The sequence below is a fragment of the Drosophila persimilis genome, unplaced genomic scaffold (genome assembly GCF_003286085.1).
Source record: "Drosophila persimilis strain 14011-0111.01,24,50 unplaced genomic scaffold, DperRS2 tig00000000-arrow-pilon, whole genome shotgun sequence".
NCBI lineage: Eukaryota > Metazoa > Arthropoda > Insecta > Diptera > Drosophilidae > Drosophila > Drosophila persimilis.
The window spans coordinates 14514211-14527698 of record NW_020825288.1 but is presented as its reverse complement, the minus strand read 5'-3'; the positions used below and the strand labels follow the sequence as shown (position 1 = coordinate 14527698).

General features: G+C 39.5%; 1 protein-coding gene across 1 annotated transcript in view; it reads right to left on the bottom strand.

Annotated features, from left to right (window-relative positions):
* The window catches only part of LOC6587917 (sodium/calcium exchanger 3), a 35072-nt gene extending 31575 nt beyond the window's left edge, over nt 1–3497 (bottom strand). Inside the window, exon 1 of the mRNA XM_026995097.1 lies at nt 2402–3497. The gene's annotated coding sequence lies outside the window, so the exon portion shown is untranslated. The remainder of the gene's footprint in view (nt 1–2401) is intronic.
* Between the last annotated feature and the right edge of the window lie 9991 nt (nt 3498–13488).

Here is a 13488-nt window from a genome sequence, read left to right as displayed (position 1 = left end):
CTGTCTCGCTGTCCTTTTTCTTTGCTGCCATTTTTCCCTGTTATTTATCGTTCCGTTTTGCGCCTCCTTTTTCTGATTTTCCTGTCATCTTTATGGAAGTTTTATCTCTTTTAATTTTTATTATTGCGCTGCTTTCATCATCGCAGTCACAATTTAATTCCATTCCCTTTTTTATGGACGGAATCCGAGCTGGGGCGGAAACGTAATGGAGTCCCTCGAAGCGGCCTGTCCTGCCTGTCCGCCTGCATTTTATGCTCGACTTGGCTCTGGCTTAGAGAGTAATCCTTATATTTCACCATTTCTCTCTCTATATATAATATACTTTATGGTCCGCTGGCTTTAATCAAATTGCCTGCAGATTTGCTTGGGACAGGACCAAGCGTTTTACGGGGCGTATGCGCAATTTGAAGCCACACTCGTTCAATTTAGCAGAGCAATGCGGCAAATAGAACTCTCCCTCTCTCACACTCTCACACTGTTCTGCCCCTACTTTTTTGTGGCTTAAAGCTAGCTGGCCGGGTCCTTTCTCACTGTCAGTCATATGATTAACTCTGCTGCTTGCTGCCGGCTGCTGCCGGCTGCTGCCGGCTGCTGCTGAATTCTGCATAAAGTTTACACTCGAAAGAATCCTTTCTTCTGCCGGCAGAAGTTGTGCTGCCGTTGCCATTGTGCCAAAGTCAGACGTTCGGCTGCTGTGGCTAGTGCAACTGTAACTTTGGGCCTGTTTGGCCACCGCTACCCCTTTGTTGGCCCCAATTCGTGGGAGGCGAGGCTCATGAATTGCCTGCCAGCTGCATGAATCAAACATGGCCAAATCTTGTTATTTGCCGTTTTCTGGTCCCGTATCGTATGTGTGTGCTGTGGCTTTTTTGTGTGTTTACAAAAGTTACGCTTTTTTGCCGCACAAAAAAAAACGTTGCTTGTGTTTTTCGGAGCAACGCGGGCGTGGCCGGGGGCGTGTGCCCGCTGCTTTGCGGCCGCTTCATATGCATGTGCAGGCCATAAGCTTTTGAGTGGCTGCCACTCATCTCTCCCTCCCTTTCTAAGCCTTTAACGCGTCGAGTTTTCAACGGAGAAATAACGGAAAGGGGGCAGGGGGAAGAGGGTGGAGTGGGGAGCGGGGAGTGTGGAGGAGCTGCTCTGCGGCTTGTTGCTTTTAATTGCACTCAAAACGAACGGAGAGAATGATTCAACAAATGAAATGAAATTTGCATAAAATGCGGTTTCTATACGAGGGGTTTCTGTGCGCAGTGCCTGCACGCCCTCTCTAAAGGTAGTGGCAATACCAGCCGATCAATGCTGAATTTGCATACATATAAGCTGTGGATACCTTACCTCTGGGGGGCACACGTATTGTCCGTTCTACAGCCATGGGTTATGGCAAATTTTATAATTGCTTTGGCAGTGTTCTTATCATCTTGGTTGGGGCTTCGAGAGAGTCATGCTGATGATTGGGTACTTGATTGATTAGCTAGTTAATGGCCATCATTTAGGGTGATAAGATTCGAAGTAGCCCTCAAACACACACATCCAATTTTTGGGGTACCCGATCAGGATTGTCCAGCAATTGAACCGAAATGTCAAACAATTGGGGATGACCTTTCTTTCTTACAATTTGTCAATGAAGAAGTAACCCCGCCACGAGTCCCATGAATGAATGAGTGAATGAATGAATAGATATGTAGATGTGTACTCAAAGGGGAGCTCTGAAAAAAACGAAATGGTAAGCAAATGTCAGGGAACTGAGGCGACAAAACGAACAATTTGACTGATATTGACAAAGGAAAATGCCGCCAGCCAGCCAGCCAGCCAGCCAGCCAGCCAGCCAGCCAGCCAACCAGCCAGCAAATGGAAGGCAAATGGGAGGAAACGTGCCGAAAAGCCAGCGACGAGGCGAGGCGAGTCAAGTGGCAGGACAGACAGGCGCACAGAGTCGTGAGTGGTTCGCCTTCCATTTGTTTACCCGCCTCCGTGTGGACTGTGTTTTCCATTATTATTTTTTCGCTGCTGCTGCTTTCTTTCTGAGCCGCACAAAAGACTCAATTAGGCGACGCAGAAGACAAGAGAGACTGGCGACAAAGCCATATGCTGCTGCTGCTGCTGCTGCTGTATGGTGTGGCATGGCGTGGCCCAGAAGTTGCCGCTAATTCGCGGAGGCGGAAAGACAAAGGCGAGACCTAGACAAGCGGCCACGAGGTGGCAACAACGTTTCAGAGCGCTTAATCGATAGCGAAAAACAAACTGACAATTGTCACGGACTCACCCCCCCCCCCCCCTAGTCGTTGTCAAGGTAAGCTCAAGCAGTAGGGGGGTAGGGGGGGTGGGTGGCACAGAGCTGTGGCCCTTAGTCGTAATATCTTAACCCAAACATAAGCTTAACCCGCCCCAAGAGGCACCTTACCGGCAATTGGAGATTCAGGCGCCAGACTGGCGAACTGCAGAAGTTGCTGCTGCTCCACTGATGCTGCTGCTGCTGACACAATTTTCGCCGCTGCAGAGATGGGGCTGCTGCTGCTACTGTTGCAGGATACACATACACGGACAGAGGGGGCGCTGAAAGACAAACAGGATGCGCACACGAAGCCGGGACGAAGCGACGACGGGCCACTGCACTCACGAATTTGCAGTTGTGCTTGCCCCGAACCCGGAACCCGGAACCCGGAACCCGGAGGCTGTTGAACCGTTGCACCACTCCGAGAACCACTGCACCGAAACTGAACTCAAAGGCGAACTCTTTTTGCGCTTGTCCTTTTCGATGCGAGTGCGAGTGTGAGTGTGAGTGTGTCTGTGTGCCTGCTCGCTCTTATTGCACTTATTTTCATCTGCTGCCAAAAGTAAAGGAAGCAGCGAACGAGGACGCCACGGACACGGCCTGCCGGCGCTCAGCGGTCAGCGGTCAGCGCTGGGGCTTGGAACAGGTTCAAATGTCGGCGACCGCAGGCGCAGGACCTGTCTGTCTGTCTGTTGCTCTGTCGCTCTGTCGCTCTGTGCCTGTGTGTGCTGAAAAGCTGGCCCAAAAGTATGCAAAGATATTTAGCCTAGTTTCGGCTCCACCGATTCTCCACCGATGCTGCTGCTTCTGCTGCTGCTGTTGCCGTGTGCATTTTGCAAATTTAATTCTGAACAATTTATTTCTTCGAGTATTGCTCAACATTTATTTATGGAAGATCATTTCAATAACATTTAACACTGCCGCCATGTAATTGTCGTGTTTCGTTTTTGTTTTTTGTTTTTGTTGTTGTTTCTAACTGAAAAACCCCCAAACACACACACACACACGGACTGCACTGCACTCACACGAATTGCCGAATGTCTGAATGTCTGAATGTCCGAGTATCCGAATATCCACGCATGCACTGGTGTGTGTTTGTATCTCTGTGTGGCTCTGTAGTAAAAATAGTAAAACGCTCGACACTTAAAATAGGAGAAGCGCAGCAAAAACCGCTTTGCCGCCGCCGCCGCTCTCCTCGAATTTTGCTGGGGTGCTGTTTGCCGCCGCTGCGTGTGTGGTAGGGAACCAATGCGAAAACGTGACCCGCTCGTACGCCGGATAATGAAAGACTGAGGCCGCCAACCGAAACACGGCCCGACCCGGCCCGGCCCCGTTGGCCCCAAGCAGCTCCACACAACACGAGCCACAACGAGTCGAACCGATCCGATCCGATACGATACGATACGAGCCGAGCCGAGCCGAACCACGAAGGGGGCCCCAACATTGCACAGGATAAGGAACGGCTGGGCATTGGAACACTCACTGTGGCTGCCATGCGATAAGAGCTGCTCTCCGAGAGTGCCTTCTGCCCCCGCTCTCAGTCTCGGTCACTCTCCGGCTTGGGCTGCTCTCAGTGCAGTCTCGATGGCGCATTGAGAGAGGGAGTCCCCGCCGTCTTAGACAAGCAAGCGCGTAAGTTTTTGACGCCTGTGGTAAGTCGGGTGGAAAAAGGTTTGTGCTCATTCACATGGCCTACCCTGTACCTGCAGTAGGTATGCTGGAATTAGCATACGAGTCTGCACAGCCCCCCAACAGTACAACAAAAGATGGTTCGAATTCGACACCCGTTCCCCTTAAAGCGATTAGAGTCGCATGGCAAGAAAACCCATTCATTACTTCATGCGGGAGTGCCCACATGCCAGCCTCCCCAAGTGTAGGGCATTGCCATGGCTGCGACCCCTGCTCGACAGCAGAGCCCCGAGCAAATGGGTTCTTCGGTGTGGACGGCGTCTGCGTCTGCGTTGGGGGACCCACGATGGGGGCCTCGCAATGCGAGCTGTGCGAAACATCGTAAAAATAAATAAGCAAAACGGAAATTAATAAGACCAAAATGTTTCTGCTGTCGCATCGGCCTCCCATCCTCCCCATCCCGTCCGTCCACCGCTGGGACCTGCGTCGCGACACTAACAACATCAGCAGCAGTAGCAGGGGGAAAAAGCAGCGCGCCATTGCTATAAACACAGCCGTAAACATAAGTGTATGTAAATTAAACAATAGCGGTAGCGGATTGTGTTTTTAAAAAGTTTTTATTTTACTTCGAACTTCACTGATATAGATTTAAGTAGAGGGTCACAAAGGAATTCCGGGCAAGGGATTGCGCGATCTTAATATTGAGCTAGACTTTGCGGTGTCGCTGCTGGATCAAGACTGATTTGAACTTTCTGATCTTTGCATCGTTGATCCCTTTCGGGAATCGTTTTTCTATAAACATTTCAATTGATTTCGCCATCCCGAGTATTGGATTTCGTCATCCAAAGAGAGAACTGTAAAAGGCCTAAAGTGCAGGATCTGCAGAAAGCCGGGAGTGAGATTGTTTATGAGAAGCCGGGTGTGGGCAAACATTGGTTTTCCATTTAGGCGAGTGTCAAAGATTGGGGTTGCGGCGGGGGCGCTTGAGATTGTACATCTTAGAAATCAATTAGGCGGAGGCCCAAGATTGAAATTGTTTTCGTTTTGGAAAGCCAAAGATTGTTTACAACTCGTATAAGAGCTCAATGGAATTGGGTACGTTAACTCCCCCCATTCTTAAATGTTTCGTCCCGATACATTTTGAAGTTCTGATAGAGCTCTAATTTCTTCTGACAGTATTTGAATGTTGCTTTCCACTATTTCTTCTGACGGTATTCTTATTGATTTAATAAGTACACATTTGGTTAATTTATAGCCGAAGTAAAATAACATTAACAATATCAAAATGATTAAAAATAATGTTGTTAATGGTAAGGCCGTATTACCTAATGTTATAAGGGGATTTAAAATATTAACATTATCAAAAGAAAATTGCTTATCATTCGATTGTATATAATCGACTAATTCAAAATCGCTATATCTATGATGCGATATATATTTTAGAATTTTACCCTTATCATTTATGTGGGTTATATTATTTATTACAATTGTGTTGTTGAATATAAGGAGATACGATCCTAACAAAGTAGTATTGTCTACGATATTTTTGCCTGAAACTAATATGGCACCATCCTGAATGATGTCTATTTCTTTGTTTTTTTCCCTTTTTTTAGTGCAGTTGGCTTTAAAGCCATTAAGTAAATTGGTGAAACAGGTACTCTTTAAATTTATTTGTGCGTAATTGTTAAAAGTTTCACTTTTAAAATTATTCATTAAATAGTATTTCTCCTTACATTCACAAACTTTTTCACTTATAACTAACATTCCATCATTTTGTGAGATGGCTCTTGCATGGTAAAACTTGCAAATATCTTTAATTTGAGGATATTTTATGTAAATGATTATTAAATCTGCATTTCGAATTATTTTAACCGTTGCAATGTCCAACAGATCAGACAGTTCAACATTATGTTTTTCATGCTTATAAATGTCCTCTATTTCGTTTTTATTTAAAATTTTTGTATTGAAAATGTTTACTTTTAAGAGGGTTATGGTATCAACTAAATTTAGTAGGTCAAAAGTTATTAATTTTAAACGATGCTTTCTCAGTATCGTTTCTTCATTGAAGATGACATTCTTTAATGAATTTGATAGCAATTCAATTTCTTTGAAAAATTTGGAATTTATTACAAATTGTTTATTATTATTTTCAGTTAATTCATTTACTTTATTTTGTATTTTCAAAAAGTCGTCATGATCAGGGCTGCCTGCTATCCATTTCCAAATGGTACCTAATTCATTTATTCCCCTTTCTTTCCGTTTTGGAACTAATTCTGAAATCATTAATTTTAATAGACTTAAGTCCATTGATATTTCCCACTCATCGTCTGAATTAATTGATTTGTTGACATATTTGGATTCTTTATCAATTATCTCTCTATAAAAACTCAAATTAGTAATATGGAAAAGTTCAGCGTATGTTTCATAAGTGTAAACGTCTCTGTCGTCTTTGAGCAATAGATAGTCACTATGCGTATAGTCAATTACTTCCGCAGTCGTCAATATAACAAAAGTCAGTATTAGTATATTCGCATACATTTTCTGGAAAAAATATTTAATATTTGATGTTATCTTTATGTATAATTCTGTTTCTATTGTTGATTATAATTTTATTCGGTCGATTTTCCTTAACTACCTGCTTTTTGTATCGGGATTGTAGTTTATTTCTTTCCCCGAATTTCTTTTCATAGACTACTTCTCCTATTTTATAATCTTTTTCTCTTCTATCTTTGTTATGTATCTTAAGCATTTTGGTCTGAGCTTCCTTAAGTAATATTGGATTATGTTTGTGTTCTATTTTGTTATACAATATGTCATATGGCATTTGATTGGTCGTTGAATGTATCGTCAGGTTATATTTCAGTGCCGCCCTTATTATTATTTCTGAATAATCTGTTAGATTTAGTTCATCCTTGATGCACCGCGCTATTTCTGTTAGTGTGGAATGTACCCTTTCTACCTGACCATTTGAGGTGCTGTGTCTGGGATCAGCATAATAAATAGTTAAGTTACTTCTTTGTATGAATGATCTAAATTGTGCTGAAGTAAAGCTTGGTTCGTTGTCAGTCATTAATGATGTTGCTAACGGAAAGTGTTGTAAAATTTCCATTACCTTATTTTCAATGTTTAATTTACTTTGAATTTCCTTGACCACCAAGTATTTGGAATAAGAATCTATACAAGTTATGAATGTTAGGTTTTGGGCATAGTATATGTCTAAGTGTAATTGATCTCCTTCTTTTGCTGGAATGGGAGCTTCCCCAATTGGAATTTTTACAGGGTGTCTCTGATATTTGTTTTTGTTACAGATCTCACAATTTTTTATATATTCTTTTAATTTTTTGTGCAGGTTTGGCCAATAATACAGCTTAGTTATTTGTTTGTAATTTTCGTCTAGTCCTCTATGGGCTCTGCAATGTGTTTCTTCTATAATTATAGCTTTATCTTCTGAATTTACTACATCTTGAAGGAACTTTCTCGTGAAGAGAAATTTATTTATGAAGTTTTCCTTTAGCTTATTTTGGATAAGGTATAAATCTTCTAAAGTGCAGTGTATTCCTGTGGTTAAGTGAGGCTGAATAAATTCTTTTAAAATGATTAGCAGATTGTCAACCGTATCAAATTCAATAATATGTCGGGTATTTTCATAAACTCTTACTAACTCATGAACTGTGAATCTCCCTTGCGCTAATAGTAGCTGCTGTTTAAATTGGTTTAGAGGCTTGCTAGTCTCTTGAATGACGTTTTCGAAACTACTCTCTGCTGAATGCTGAGTATTTATGTCTGATTCTGATTCTGTCTGGTCGACATCACTATCTGTCATATGATTTATTTTAATCCGAGATAACGCGTCCGCTACTACGTTAGTTGAGCCTGGCTTATAAATGATTTTTGGTGTGAAACTTTCTATGAAGTAATACCAACGTTTCATTTCAACATTTGGATTTTTTTGCGACATTGCAAAGGACAAAGGTTGGTGATCTGTATGTATTTCAATTCCACTCACTCCGTATAAATAATTTCGCAAATTTTTTAATGCCCATACAATAGCTAATAATTCTTTTTTATTAGTAGCATATAATTGCTCGGTTTTACTTAAAGTTTTAGAAATAAATGTTATGGGATTCCCATCTTGCGACAAAACTGCACCTATTGCTATGTCCGATGCATCTGTGGTTAATGTGAATTTTTTATTGTAATCTGGTTGTACTAATTCAATATGTGCTATTAAACTGTCCTTTAAATTATTAAATGCTCCAATTGCTGGTTCATCCAGCTGTATTAATGCTTTCTTGGATGCCCTTCGTGAAACTTTCCCATTTACTCCGCTCAGATATTTTGTTAAAGGTTTGGCAATTGTGGCATAATTTCGGACAAATTTTCTGTAATACCCTGTTAGTCCTAAGAAGCTACGTAGCTCTCTGATATTTTTAGGAATTGGATAGTTTTGTATTGTGGAGATTTTGTCTGGATCTGTTTTAATGATATTTTGGGAAACAATGTATCCCAGAAATTTGGTTTCCAATTGAAAGAATTTAGACTTTTCTAGTGAAATTTTCATGTTAGCGTTTTGCAATATCTGAATTATATGAATTAGATCTTTATAATGTTGTTCTATAGTTTTTGAAAATATTATTATATCGTCCATATAAACGTGACAAGTTTTCCCAACTTGTTCTCTAAGTATATCGTCCATTGCCCTTTGGAAAATTCTGGGAGCGTTCGTCAATCCCATAGGCATTCTTAGAAATTCATATTTGCCGTTATTTATGGAAAAAGATGTTTTTTCAATATCTGATTCCCTCATTAAAATCTGATAGAAACCTGACTCTAAATCAATGGCCGAGAAATATTTTGCTTTACCTAAATTGGCAAGGATTACTGAAGGATCTTGCATAGGGTATCTATCCGGTATAGTGTTTTCATTAAGTTTCTTAAAGTCTATTACTAATCTATGCTTAGGAGTTCCGTCCTTATTTACTCCCTTCTTTGGTACTACTATTACCGGTGAATTATATGGGCTTTTACTAGGTCTGATTATACCTTCATCTAACATTTTACTTATTTCGTTATTAACGAAATCGTTAACCGAATAAGCGTATGGATACTGCTTGCCATATACCGGTCTATCGTGTTCAGTGTTAATCTCTCCTTTTATATCCGTTCTGAACGGTAACTGTAAATTTATATTGGCATGGTCTTCTTCGATGATAGATACCATTTTCTCTCTGAGATTTTCTAAATTGTCCTCTTTGTAGGTTATTGTGTTATACAATTTCATTTTTTTCAATTCAGAATTTGCATAATTTTGAATGTCGGATATTTCTACGACGGCGCGTTCAGGATTTTTGCATCCCAAACTTTTAAATTGTTCATTGTCGGATAATTCAACGACGGCGTGTTCAGGATTCTTTAATCCCAAACTATTCGAACTTTTAGTGTCGGATAATTCAACGACGGCGGGTTCAGGATATTTGAATCCCAAACTATTGACGGATAATTCTTCGTCGGCGTGCTCAGGATTTTTTGATCCCAAGCTATATAAACTTCCTTCTACCTTTACTGAATCGCTTTTCATTTCTTTTTCTTCTTCAAAATATTTTTTTATTATATATTCCTTCAACGGAAGGATGGTTTTTCCTTCTATAAAGGTTAATTTGTTTAAAGAAAGGACCTCGTCATATATTAGTTTCTCCTCATTGTCTTTATAACTTAAAGTCCCCTTTCCTGTATCAATAACCGCTCCGATTTTCTTTAATAGGTTAAATCCTATTAGTAAATCTGCCTCCATTCCATCTATTTCATAAAACACTTGCTTTGTGTTGAAAATAGTTATATTATGGAAATATTTAATTATTGAAAACCCATTCACTGTAGCAACTTTCTTATAGATTGGTAATTCTTTTTTATTGTCGTAAATTCCTTTTTTTATATAACAGGAAGTTGCTCCCGTATCTATCAAAACTTTTAATTCTCTGTTTATTTTTTTGTCTACTCTTTTTAGGTAGGGCAGACCTACTTCGGGGGCTGATCTAAAAAATGATCCTCCTCAATGTTATTTATCCTCATTGCTTTATTAGCCGGTTGTTCCGACATTTCGTTTAGCTTTCGTTTCTGCGCTTGATTGTCGTTAGACTGATTATTCGGTACTACGTTTGCCCTAAAATGCTGGGCTTGGCTATAATTGTTATAATTGTTATTATTTCTCCTATAATAACCGTTAGTATTCTCCCGATAGTTTCTATTGTTATTATTTCCCCTGAATTGATTGCTGTTCTGTCGGTTCCGGATTTGTATAGATTCGTCTACCTCCATTGGTTCTGGGGCCTGATTTTGTTGTCTATTACCCAAGAAATAGGGTTGTCCCCAAGACATGTTATTCCTCTGCAAATCCCTTTTTTGGTCGAATGGTGAACTGTTAGTCCTAGGTTGTCGTTGGTTGAATCTTAAGGTATTAAAATTATTATTCCCTGAATTTCTGGGACCGCTGAATTGGTAGGCAAATTGGGCCCGAATGTTATTAGATTGCAATTCCTGTACCTTTGCTAAGGCATTCGGTAAATCTGGGGGATTCAATGAAAATAGGATTTCAGCAATGCCGCCGTTTAGGCCAGTGACAAAAATGCGTAAGGCATTGTCTCTAATTTTTTTATTTGATTCTTTGGTGATCTCACTGTCCTTTCCGTGAGTCATTATTGTCTTATTTATTAACAAGGTCATTTTCTTGTTAACCTCGTTATAGAAATCTATAATTGAAAGGTTCCCTTGTCGGAGAACGCTTAATTCCTGTTCTATTATGTAAATAGGTCTCTTGTCACTGTAAACAAAGTCAAGCCGTGAAAGTATGGCATCAAAATTTAGAACTGTCCCGTGGTTGGTCAGTGCGTCATGTGCTGGTCCTGTTATTTTGTTTCTCAAAATTGTTAATGCAATATAATATTGCTTACTTCCTTTCTTATATAACTTCACTGCAGTTTCTGCAGCTTCCCTCCATCCTACATATTGGTTTAATCCACCATTAAAAATTGGTAGGGATTCTATTACCTTCAATGTGGTGTCGTCTCTTATTGTCTCGTCTATTGTTTCTGCCTGATAATCCGATACCTGATCGGATTTAGTTTCTATTTGTTGTTTTAAATTTACAATTTGCTCTTGTACTTGTGAAATTTGAAGTGCTATCAATTGTTTGACCAGATCTGCTGTGAGATCGGTCCTTGCTTGAGAGTTAATCATTTTTAGTTTTTCAAAATCTAAAGTTAGCTGATCCACTTTTAATTTTTCTTATATGTTAGTTTTTATAATCTTATATATCCTAATTGAACTTATATATTTATTAATACAACTCTTGCTCACGAAATATCCGGTAGGGGTCGTCCTTCTTAGTTTGGCAGATCTTCGAACGGGTCTTCCTTCTTAAATTTCTTTGCTCAGCTGGGTCTTCTGGGGGTCTTCCTTCTTTGGCTTCGCTAATCGTTTCACTTTCTTTGTATTTTGGTTTTGTCGGTTTTGTTGGTTTTGTTTTTTAAAAACTTTGGGTTTCTTTGGTTTTTTTTGTATTTACGAATTGCCTTGATTAGCTTTTTGTTTTATTTGTATTTTGCGTTGTATTTGTATTTGTATTTGTATTTGTATTTGTATTTGTATTTGTTTTTGCACACCCTAAGCTCCGGTTTGTTTCCTTTTTATCTCACTTTTTTTTATCTATATCACACAGTCACTCCGCGTTTTTAATTTTGAAGGATTTATTCCATTAATTAATTGTCCTTCGGGTTTCGGCACGACGCAACACTTTTATCATTCGGTGTTTTTTATACAACGTCGCCCCACGTTGGGCGCCAATTAAACAATAGCGGTAGCGGATTGTGTTTTTAAAAAGTTTTTATTTTACTTCGAACTTCACTGATATAGATTTAAGTAGAGGGTCACAAAGGAATTCCGGGCAAGGGATTGCGCGATCTTAATATTGAGCTAGACTTTGCGGTGTCGCTGCTGGATCAAGACTGATTTGAACTTTCTGATCTTTGCATCGTTGATCCCTTTCGGGAATCGTTTTTCTATAAACATTTCAATTGATTTCGCCATCCCGAGTATTGGATTTCGTCATCCAAAGAGAGAACTGTAAAAGGCCTAAAGTGCAGGATCTGCAGAAAGCCGGGAGTGAGATTGTTTATGAGAAGCCGGGTGTGGGCAAACATTGGTTTTCCATTTAGGCGAGTGTCAAAGATTGGGGTTGCGGCGGGGGCGCTTGAGATTGTACATCTTAGAAATCAATTAGGCGGAGGCCCAAGATTGAAATTGTTTTCGTTTTGGAAAGCCAAAGATTGTTTACAACTCGTATAAGAGCTCAATGGAATTGGGTACGTTAACTTGTACGGCCATTGTCATACACGCACACACACACCCACACCCACACATTGAGGTGTGTGCGTATTCACGTTTTTTTGTTTTTGGTGTGTGCGTCGTTTCTATTTGTATACGTCTGGGGGAGCTCTGGGGGCGTATGAGCAATATATTTATGTTTATGGCCGAGTTTCCAGTGTGCGTCTGTCCGCGAAGATGTCACGATTCTTTTTTGGGCAGAGATGAGGACTTGGCAAGAAAATGTGCCTCAGAGATGGAGTGAAACGAATAGACAGAAATTGGCAAAATGTTTTGATTAAACATAATATAATAATAAATTAATTTACATTCGCCTCGTCAAATTTCATTTGGTAATTCCATCAACATTACAGCCTGAAACCATCAAAAGATTTGATTTTTTAATTAACTTTCTTTGTCTCACAACTTTCGCAGACATTTTAAAGCCATTTGTCACTATCCAAAGGCCAGATGAATTATTCAATCGAATCAATTAGAAATGCCTATTAAAACTGGTCAAGATTCGGTGTCGTCATTCCCTGCAAAATAAAAACAAAACCAGTTTGCTTTAGTCATTTAGCTGACAACTTAAATCCGTATTTGTCATTCGAATAAAAAGAAAACATTTCGTTTGGTTTTTGTTTTTTTTTTTAAGTTTTATTTATGTAGTTTTTTATTTTAATCATTGTTTAAATCTACAAATACATTTACAGCGGAGGGCGAAAGAACAAAAAATTAAAAATGTTACTCATTGTATTTGTTGTTACATGCAAATTGTTACTTTTGCGTGTTGGTTGACAAATTACTTGTTGTTTTCGAGTTGTTTTACTTTTGTTTGCTGTTGCTTTTACCATCAAACGTTTACATAATTTCTGCATTTGTTTATAAATATTTCTTGTTGTCCATATTATGCATAAATTTATTTTATTCGGTTTTTTTCCCCTTTTGTTTGTTTTGTTTTGTTCGTTCTGCTTCGTTTTTTAGTTTAGTTTCGCTTTCACATCAGCATCCATCGATCAATGTTATTTTTTACTCAATATAATTTGTTAACAACTAATAATAATAATTTTGTTTAGTTTTTCATTTTTATTTCATAACTAACATGCCACATATATATCGCTATCTTCAATGCTAATGATCATGTTCACTAAGTTAGAAAACCAGACAAGTATTGAACAAAAATATCAGCGAATCAAATGTTCGAGTGTACTCTCGAATGTCCATGAATG